A 10000-nucleotide genomic window follows, 5' to 3' on the forward strand; every position below is an offset into this window, starting at 1 on the left:
TTGTTTAAAACCGCGAGTAATATTTCTCTTACTTTATTTCCCAAGATAGTTTTACAATCGTGTAGGTTTTTTTTCTTTAATAATAACCTACTCTCACTATTTTCTTATTCAGAAGTTCTTACATTTATTCCCCTGTATTCTTGTTGCATATTTATCCCTCGTTATATCAGTTCCTCGTTCTCCCTTCACTCGTTATTCCTTTGGTCCAATCTCTCTCCTCCTTTTCCACAAAATATAAAGAGATCAAGATGAGATCAAAACATTCTATTTGTCAATTTAAAGCGTTTGTGAACCATGTTTTGTCGGAGCTGTTTGTCAGAGCAGTGTCTCCCCCTTGCCCTCTCTCCCTCCCCTTCCCCTTCCCCTTCTCTCCCTCCCCTTCTCTCCCTCCCCTTCTCTCCCTCACCTTACCCTCCCCTTCTTTCCCTCACCTTCCCCTCCCCTTCTCTTTCTCACTTCCTTCCCTTCTCTCCCTTCCCCTTACCCTTCCCTTCTCTCCCTCCCCTTCTCTCCCTCACCTTCCCCTCACCTTCTCTCCCTCCCCTTCCCCTCCCCTTCCTCTCTCATCCTCCTATTTCTCTTATATCTCCTTCCTAATTTCTCGTTACTTGAATCGAGTCTGGTGTTCTTTAGTGCTGCTCTTCCGAAGTGGTCATCTTGGCATATGGTTATTTCCCATTTTATCAATCTTTCTCCCTGTACTGGCTTGGCACCGCCTGGCAGTTATGAAATGTGGATCTCGTTTCCGCAGACTCACTCACCCAAAACCTGAAATCCAGGGTCTTTCTCTTTTAAGGGAAGTGTTGCTGTCATATTCATTTCATGTTCGTATCTGAATACCTTAATTGTTTCTGTTGTGATGTGTGTTATTATTTGTGTTCTATTCTCATTACTAACATGATTTATACCGTCATCGCTGTTATTGTGTTCACTGTGATATTATTCATGTTTTGTGTCATTCATATTTTGTTATAACTGTTGTTATTATGGTAGCTATCGTTATCAATATAGTTGTTATGATTTATTCTGTGACGTGAGGTTCTTTGTCTTCTTAGGTCCTCCATAATCACTTTCATCTGACAGTGTGTACAGTATATTGCGGGTATAAGATGGCGTTAAATACATACCAGTTGTCTACCTTCCATTAAATTACCGACACGTTAGTAATTATTTGTCATTCTCCTTCCCGAAGTTTGTGTATTTGTTAAATTAATCTTGTTTGTTTGTGTATTTGGTAAATTCATCTTGTTTGTTTGTGTATTTGTTAAATTCATCTTGTTTGTTTGTGTATTTGTTAAACTCATCTTGTTTCTTTCGTTATTGATTCCAAAAGGCGTGTGATAATTCATCAGTGATCTCTCTCTCACTAAGCTGTTACATTATTCATTGTAAAAGTTATCCCATACTTTGAGCTGGTAACAAATGCCGCGTCAGCTTCACTTACACCAAGTTGGGGAGGACGGACGCAGCCGGTCGGTACATGCTTCACAAAGGAGGATCTCTCTCTCTCTCTCTCTCTTGCTTTTGATTTCTCTCTCTCTCTCTTTCTCTCTGTCTCTCTCTTGCTTTTGATTTCTCTCTCTCTCTCTCTCTCTTGCTTTTGATTTCTCTCTCTCTCTCTCTTGCTTTTGATTTCTCTCTCTCTCTCTCTCTCTCTCTCTCTCTCTCTCTCTCTCTCTCTCTCTCTCTCTCTCTCTCTCTCTCTCTCTCTCTTAATCTTGGGGTTTGTTTGTCGCTTTTGGCAATTTCATCTTGTTTTCTTGTTCTTTTGTTAAATCTCATCTGTCTCTTGCTTTTGATTTCTCTCTTAAATTCATCTTGTTTGTTTGTGTATTTGTTAAACTCATCTTGTTTCTTTCGTTATTGATTCCAAAAGGCGTGTGATAATTCATCAGTGATCTCTCTCTCACTAAGCTGTTACATTATTCATTGTAAAAGTTATCCCATACTTTGAGCTGGTAACAAATGCCGCGTCAGCTTCACTTACACCAAGTTGGGGAGGACGGACGCAGCCGGTCGGCCACATACTTCTGAGAGGATCTCTCTCTCTCTCTCTCTTTCTCTTGCTTGCTTTGTTTCTCTCTCTCTCTCTTTCTCTCTCTCTCTCTCTTCTCTCTCTCTCTCTCTCTCTCTCTCTCTCTCTCTCTCTCTCTCTCTCTCTCTCTCTCTCTCTCTCTTGCTTTTGATTTCTCTCTCTCTCTCTTTCTCTCTGTCTCTCTCTTGCTTTTGATTTCTCTCTCTCTCTCTCTGTCTCTTACTTTTGATTAGATTTCTCTCTCTCTTTCTCTTGCTTTTGATTTCTCTCTCTTTCTCTTTCTCTCTCTCTGTCTCTGTCTCTTGCTTAGATTTCTCTCTCTCTCTCTTTCTCTTGCTTTCGATCTCTCTCTCTCTCTCTCTCTCTCTCTCTCTCTCTCTCTCTCTCTCTCTCTCTCTCTCTCTCTCTCTGTCTCTCTCTCTCTCTCTATCTCTGTCTCTCTCTCTCTCTCTCTCTCCTCTCTCTCTTTCTCCCTCTCTCGCTCTCTCTCTCTGTCTCTCCTCCATCATTCCATTCCTCCCTCATTCCCATCTGTCCCATTTCTCTCTCTGCTTGCCGTCTCTCAGACTGATTTCTATGTCCTCTCCTCCCTTCTCTCTCTCTCTCTCTCTCTCTCTCTCCTCTCTCTCTCTTTCTCCCTCTCGCTCTCTCTCTCTGTCTCTCCCTCCATCATTCCATTCCGCCCTCATTCCCATCATCCCATTCTCTCTCTCACTTGCCGTCTCTCAGACTTTTCTATGTCCTCCCTCTCTCACTCTCTTTCTTCCTCTCTATCTCTCTCCCTCTCTGCCCATCTTCCACGAGTTCATTTTCGTCAGTGTCACAAAAGTGGAAAAAAAACAATGAAGGATAAAGTTGGTGATTATATGTTCTCCGACAATGATACCTGTGCATTGTGTTTATATATCAAGGACTATGATACTACACAGGGCAAGAGACAGCTATCTTGAAGCCGTGTTTAGAAATATTGAACCTCAAAACCGTCTTATTTTTACATTACTGCAGAACTTTGTAAACACACTATTGTTAATTCACGGAATCAAAGAAAAAGTAGAGTGTTGGGTAGGAGAATGGTTTCCATGGCAACTCGAGAGGTTAAGAAAAATACTAAGTTTGCTAAACCTTATATTTGGAGCGGCATGTTGCACGCTCACGTCCTTCAACCGCGTTGTTTGTTGCAGGCTGTTGTCTGTCTTTGCAGGGCATGGGGCCACGTTCGTTTGTTCGTCTCGCTACCCCGGGCTGGTGGGCTGTGTTTGTTTGTTCGATAATCTGTCATTTAGGTGTTTGTGTTTGTTTAATTGATGGTTGGCTGTGTTTGTTTGTTCGATAATCTGTCATTTGATGGTTAGTGTTTGTTTAATTGATGGTTGGCTGTGTTTGTTTGTTCGATAATCTGTCATTTGAGTGTTTGTGTTTGTTTAATTGATGGTGGGCTGTGTTTGTTTGTTCGATAATCTGTCATTTGATGGTTAGTGTTTGTTTAATTGATGGTTGGCTGTGTTTGTTTGTTCGATAATCTGTCATTTGAGTGTTTGTGTTTGTTTAATTGATGGTTGGCTTTGTTTGTTTGTTCGATAATCTGTCATTTAGGTGTTTGTGTTTGTTTCATTGATGGTTGGCCGTGTTTGTTTGTTCGATAATCTGTCATTTGAGTGTTTGTGTTTGTTTAATTGATGGTGGGCTGTGTTTGTTTGTTCGATAATCTGTCATTTGATGGTTTGTGTTTGTTTAATTGATGGTTGGCTGTGTTTGTTTCTTCGATAATCTGTCATTTGAGTGTTTGTGTTTGTTTAATTGATAGTTTGTGTGTTTGCGCATCTGTCTCTGATTAATTATTTATGTTTTTTTAGTCTGTCTGTCTGCGAATGCTGGTTTTTTCTTTGTGTTTACGTGATTGTGTGTATGTGTATGGGTTAGCTTTTATGTTTTACTGAGACACTAACATTCCTTCGCCTAGTTCATCTCTATCCCCGCACGGTGGATATAAATTCAATCTCATTTCTCCTTCTATTCGCATCCTCTCTTTCTCCCGCTCTTCCTCGACTCCTCCTTCTCTCCTTCCCACTCTTCTCCTCCCTCCTCCTCCTCCCCTTCTCGCTCTTCTCCTCCCTCCTCCCCCCCCTTCTCACTCTTCTCCTCCCTCTTCCTCCCCTTCTCGCTCTCCTCCTCCCTCTTCCTCCCCTTCCCACTCTTCCTCCTTCACCCTCCTCCTCCCCTTATCACTCTTCTCCTCCCTCACCCCCCTTCCCCTTCTCGCTCATCTCCTCCCTCTTCCTCCTCTTCCCACTCTTCTCCTCCCCCACCCACCCCCTTCTCACTCTTCTCCTCCCTCCTCCTCCCCTTCCCACTCTTCCTCCCTCTCTCCCCCCTTTCTCGGTCTCTTCTTCCCTCCCCCTCCCCCTTCTCGCTCTCCTCCCCCACCCCCCCCTTCTCGGTCTCTTCTTCCCTCCCTTTCTCGGTCTCTCCTTCCCTCCTCCGTTCGAGCCCCGACGCGCCCCGGAGGCTCGGAAGCAGCGTGAAACGTCAGAATTTCCGAAACGGACGAAGCAAATAGCGAAGTACCCCCTCCCCCCACCACCCCCCCGATAACGATCTCAAGGTCACGCCGCCCGCCTTATCAAGATGTCACGAGGATCAAGGTCACGACGCCCGTCTTATCAAGGTGTCACGGGGATCAAGGTCACGACGCCCGTCTTATCAAGATGTCACGAGGATCAAGATCACACCTTGATCGGGTCGGGTCGGGTCGGGTCGGGTCGGGTCGGGTCGGGTCGGGTCGGGTCGGGGTCTCGTTTGGCTTCGGGTTCCTTTGGTGTGGTGGTGTGAAGTGTGGCCTGGTATTGTCTTGGTATTCTAGTTATCATTATTATTATTATGATTATTGTTGTTTTGTTTTTGTTGTAATTATCATTAGTGTTATCATTATTATTGTTATTATTATCATTATTTTATTATTGTTGTTGTTATCATAATTATCGTTATTATTATTACTATTGTTATACTTATTATTATTATTATTATTATTATTATTATTATTATTATTATTATCATATTTATTATTATTATCATATTTATTATTATTATTATATTTATCATTATCATTATTATATTTATTATTGTTATTATTATTATTATTATATTTATTATTATTATTATTACTGTTTTTTTATTATTTCTCTTATATTGTTATCATCATCATTATTGTTATTATCATTATAATTATTATTATTATTATTATTACCATTGTCATTACTATTACTATCATTATCATTATCATGATTGTTATTTTTGTTACTATCGTTATTGTTATCATTTTATTATCAATATTGTTATCATTATTACTATTATTATTATTATTATTATTATTATTATTATTATTATTATTATCATCATTATTAGCTGTAGTAGTAGTAGTAGTATTGGTTTCATCATTATTATTATAGGTATCATTATTGACATTCTTATTACTGTTGTCAATATCGTTGATATTTATTATTACGATGATAATTATTATTAGTAGTAGTAGTACCAATATTGGTGTTATTGATATCAGTGTTTTACCCTAATTATTATCATTATCATCATCATTATTATTATTATCATTGTTATTGTTATTTTGTTGTTGTTGCTATCATTATTAGTAGTTTTATTATTGATATGTTGTCATTTATATCTCTATCTCAATTAATATTCAATTACTGACTTTCGATCATATGTACTTACTTACTTACTTACTTATACATTTTTTATTTGTTTTTACTCACAAGAAAACGGAGAACTTGTGTAAAAAAAAACAAAAAACACCGGCTTTCTTCCTACAAAAAGTAAAAAGAAAAAAAAAGATCAGTAGATAGACTATATATATATATATATATATATATATATATATATATATATATATATATATATATATATATATATATATATATATAAAACAACAACACCACTTCTCTCCTCACAAATAAAGCCACATTTACCCGAAGGCTCGTTGTAATTAAGGTTAAATGACGTTTATCATCTTCCCTTTTTGTTGTTTACGATAAGAGCAAATGGCAAAAATTCGGCGCAGGAACGGAGGGAGGGAGGGGAGGAGGGGGGGGAGGAGGGGGGAGGGGGGAGGGATACAGCGCAAACGGGAGATGAAAACGACGGCTTTCCGAATGATGCTGTTTAGCTCTCTCTTGCTCCCCCGTTGTTGTTGTCGGTGAGTGTATCCGATGGTTTTGGCTTAATGCGATTTTATGGCTTATTATTATTATTTTTTTCCTTTTTTTTATTTTATTTTTTATTTTTATTTATTTATTTTTTTTTTTTTTTTATTACGCCGTGAAACTACCCGTGACAAAATGGACAGGAATATACGCTGCGGGTGCAGATTATATCTAAGATGGGCGTGGGAGGGAGGGGGATGGGGGAGGGGGAGGGGTGAGAGGGTGAGGGGAGGGGGTATGGTGAGAGAGCGAGGGGAGGGGGAGGGGGTAGGGTGAGAGGGTGAGGGGAGGGGGAGGGGGAGGGGGGAGGGTGAGAGGGGGAGGGGAAGGGGTAGGGGGAGGGGGTATGGTGAGAGGGTGAGGGGAGGGGGAGAGTGGGGAGGTTAAGATAGTGAGGGGGGAGGTAAGTATAGTGAGGGGAAAGTATGGGTAGTGAGGGGGAGGTAAGTATAGTGAGGGGGAAGTGCAGACATTGAGAGGGGATAAAGATATTAAGGGGAAGGCGAAGCTGGTGAAGGGGGAGGCAAAGTCCTAGAGGTTAAAGAGGGGGAGGGGGAGAATTTGAGAGGATGGGGCGGCTAAGACAGAGGGGGAGAGGCTAAGACAGAGGGGGGGGTCTAAGACAGAGGGGAGGGGGGGCTAAGACAGAGGGGAGGGAGGCTAAGACAGAGGGGGAGGCTAAGACAGAGGGGGGTGCTAAGACAGAGGGGAGGGCTAAGACAGAGGGGAGGGCTAAGACAGAGGGGAGGGAGGCTAAGACAGAGGGGGTCTAAGACAGAGGGGGGGGGCTAAGACAGAGGGGGTGGCTAAGACAGAGGGGGGGTCTAAGACAGACGGGAGGGGGCGCTAAGATAGAGGAGGGGGCTAAGACAGAGGGGGGGGCTAAGACAGAGGGGAGGGGGTCTAAGACAGAGGGGGGGCCTAAGACAGAGCGGGGGGTGGGGCTAAGACAGAGGGGGATGGGGGCTAAGACAGAGGGGGGGCTAAGACAGAGGGGGAGGGAGGCTAAGACAGAGGGGGAGAGGCTAAGACAGAGGGTGGGGTCTAAGACAGAGGGGGAAGGGGGGCTAAGACAGAGGGGGGGACTAAGGAAGAGGGGGGGGGGTCTAAGACAGAGAGCAGAGAGAGATCACTGCATGTTATCGGTAATGGCCAAGGCAGCCCGTTTTACTTCTCTGGTGCTATACTTGTTACGGGATTAAACTATCCATGGAAAAAATATAGCATAAAAAAAATGAAGGAAATATAATGCAGACAAAAATAGATGTGTTGTTTTCCGAAAACACGGGAAGGAAGAAAATAATAAAAGAAATCATTCTGTGAAGCCAATGCTAAGAAGGCGTGATTGCATTCTAAGGCAAGGCAAGGTGCGTGTCGTTCCCATGACGAACCTTGAAGATTTTCGATTCTCAAAACTTGTCTAAAATCGCGTTATCGACAAGACGCTCGCGGCTGTTCTGGCGCACTCGACCTCAGGGCTTGACATTTCTCTTTAAAGCTACTGTGTCATTGTACGTATTTCTGTGTGTGAAAGTCGTTTTTTCCAATACATGTAAGTATACATCATCGCACGCGCGTGCACCTGTACGTGCGTGCTCGTGTACGTGCGTGCGTGCGTGTGGTCTGGCCGAGGAGAGATGATGGACGAATACTCTGCCCTCTGGCGGCCAGGGACAGAGACTGCGAGTTCTCGGACCGCGCCGCTCGCACCCTCTCGCGCTCCCGCCCGGGAATTTTTTCTTGCCAAAGCTCTTTCGTTTGGCGCCAAGGGCTCGAGGGAGGCACAGCAGCAGGCACAGAGGGCACGTTCCAAGGGCCTGGCGAGCAAGTCCTGAGAGCCGACAGCCCACCGACGTCCCGAGCGCAGCAACTCGCGGCAACGTCAGCCACGGGTCTCAGCGGCGCGGGCGGGCAGGAGACGGCGTCAGTGCGAGAGGGGCTTTCTGGACGCGGCAACACTGTCCCGCCGCCGCCGGGTTGGAGGACTCAGTCGTGTCCGCCGTGCCAGCACCTGCGGGAGTGCGAGCGAAGAGCAGCCGTAGGAGCGACGCAGCAGCAGCGGCGGAGTGCGAGCGGGAGACTTAAGCCGAGTCGCGGGTCGGGGCAGGCCGGATCCCAGCGCCACTCGCTCATTGGTCGCCTCGTTTAGCCGGAGGAGCGGGCAGGCGAGGCTTCCGCTGTCGTCGTCATCAATATACATGCAGCCAGTCCCCCTCCCCCCTTCCCCCCCTCTTGCATTGTCTACCGCCGTCGTCGCCGACCTCTTGGCCTATGACGTAGCCCGTGACGTAGGCCGTGACGTGGTCGTGACGTAGCAAAAGTTTGACTCCGCCTCCAGCCTCTGGAGGAAGAGCGACGCGTCCTCATTAGCATAAGGCCAGTCGGGCGCGCCGCCCCCTCCCCCCCCGCCCGCGGCTACCTCTCCACACGCCCCATGCCGGCGCCGTGACAACGCTCTCGCAGTGAAGTCGTGACGGCGCCCGGTCAGCCGTGACGAAGAGGGGCCGTCACGTTAACAGCAGACAGGCGTAGCGCGAACGTGTCTGTCAACCGACGGGGCGGGAGTTTATCGCCCCCCCCCACCTTCCGCAGGACCCCCACCCCCCCTTGAACAATGCATATCACTAGCGTAGAATATAAACATTGGAACTAACTCAAAAGTTATTCTATGTAGTTTTTCTAATAGGTCATGTTGATACATTAAGAGAAAGAAATAAAGAGCGCTTCTCTTGCATTGACCACCGTAGACAGTTTCACATAGTTATACCTCTTCAATAAATTCTATATTTATATTTTTATGTAAATAAAGAAACTCAAGACCTGGAAAAAAGAGAGAGATACTAATAAATCACAGACGAAACGGACCGTTCAAGCGAAAGGAAAAAAAGAGAGAGAGAGAGAGAGAGATAAACAAAAATAGTTACGTAATGACCCAGTGACATTCTGAAGACACAGCATCTCTTTTAGCAGTGACTTGATCTCCCTAAATGCCAGCGTGATCTTTGTCTTCGGGTGAGCGACTGCCGTAGAAGGTTCCTTTTGTTTACGGCTCTCGTGTTTGTCCGGTCCTCGGGTGTCCGCTGATCGGGTGGAAGGAATAAAACGAGGAGCCGACACTCGGGGCCTCAACGGAAGCGAGGTGCCGAAGCTTAGCGAGGAGTACACGGAGGAGAGCAGAGGAGGAGAGGAAGTAAATAAAAGACGCGTTGGTTTGTTGGGAGTTAGAGCGGAGTGTATTGCTTCAGAAAATAGATATTCCTCTGCTTTTGATTTAGAGCAAAGAGAGCGTTACTGGACAGAGGACGGATGAGAGAAATAAGATCTGGCAAGACAGAGCAATTAAAGACACTTGCACTGACACAAAGACGAGGCTGATGATCCTTATCTTATCTCATATGGTAATAACTTTCTCAAGAAGCTGCCCAGAGTTGACGTGATTTGCTAAAAAGGACTTTTTTTTTTTATTTACGGCAGATAACACTCAAGTCTTGAGGCCTCCGCAAAGTCGCAGAGACAGCACGCGTCTCATCCTTACCGGTAAGTTGATGTCTTGATATTATGGTTATCATGTTAGTAGGCCTATCTGATTTTTTTTTCTTTTTTTTTTTTTATCCTTTTATGAACGTTTATCTACATCACACCATGATTTTCTACTCTGGTTTTGTCACGTATTTTCCCGCGTGACTACACCTGTTTTGTCCTCCTTCTTTATTACATCTTTTTTTTTTTTTTTTTTTTTTGGCTTGGCGAC

General features: G+C 44.5%; 1 protein-coding gene across 4 annotated transcripts in view; it reads left to right on the plus strand.

Moving 5' to 3' along the window:
* The first annotated feature begins 8051 nt into the window (after window positions 1-8051).
* Window positions 8052-10000, plus strand: part of LOC113816211 (uncharacterized) — a 375861-nt gene continuing 373912 nt past the window's right edge. The window contains exon 1 of one of the 4 annotated variants that reach the window (XM_070145477.1): window positions 8052-9786. The gene's annotated coding sequence lies outside the window, so the exon portion shown is untranslated. The remainder of the gene's footprint in view (window positions 9787-10000) is intronic. The other 3 variants (XM_070145475.1, XM_070145474.1, XM_070145476.1) reach the window with 3 other exon arrangements.

This window comes from Penaeus vannamei, chromosome 34 (assembly GCF_042767895.1).
Source record: "Penaeus vannamei isolate JL-2024 chromosome 34, ASM4276789v1, whole genome shotgun sequence".
In the NCBI taxonomy this organism is placed as follows: domain Eukaryota; kingdom Metazoa; phylum Arthropoda; class Malacostraca; order Decapoda; family Penaeidae; genus Penaeus; species Penaeus vannamei.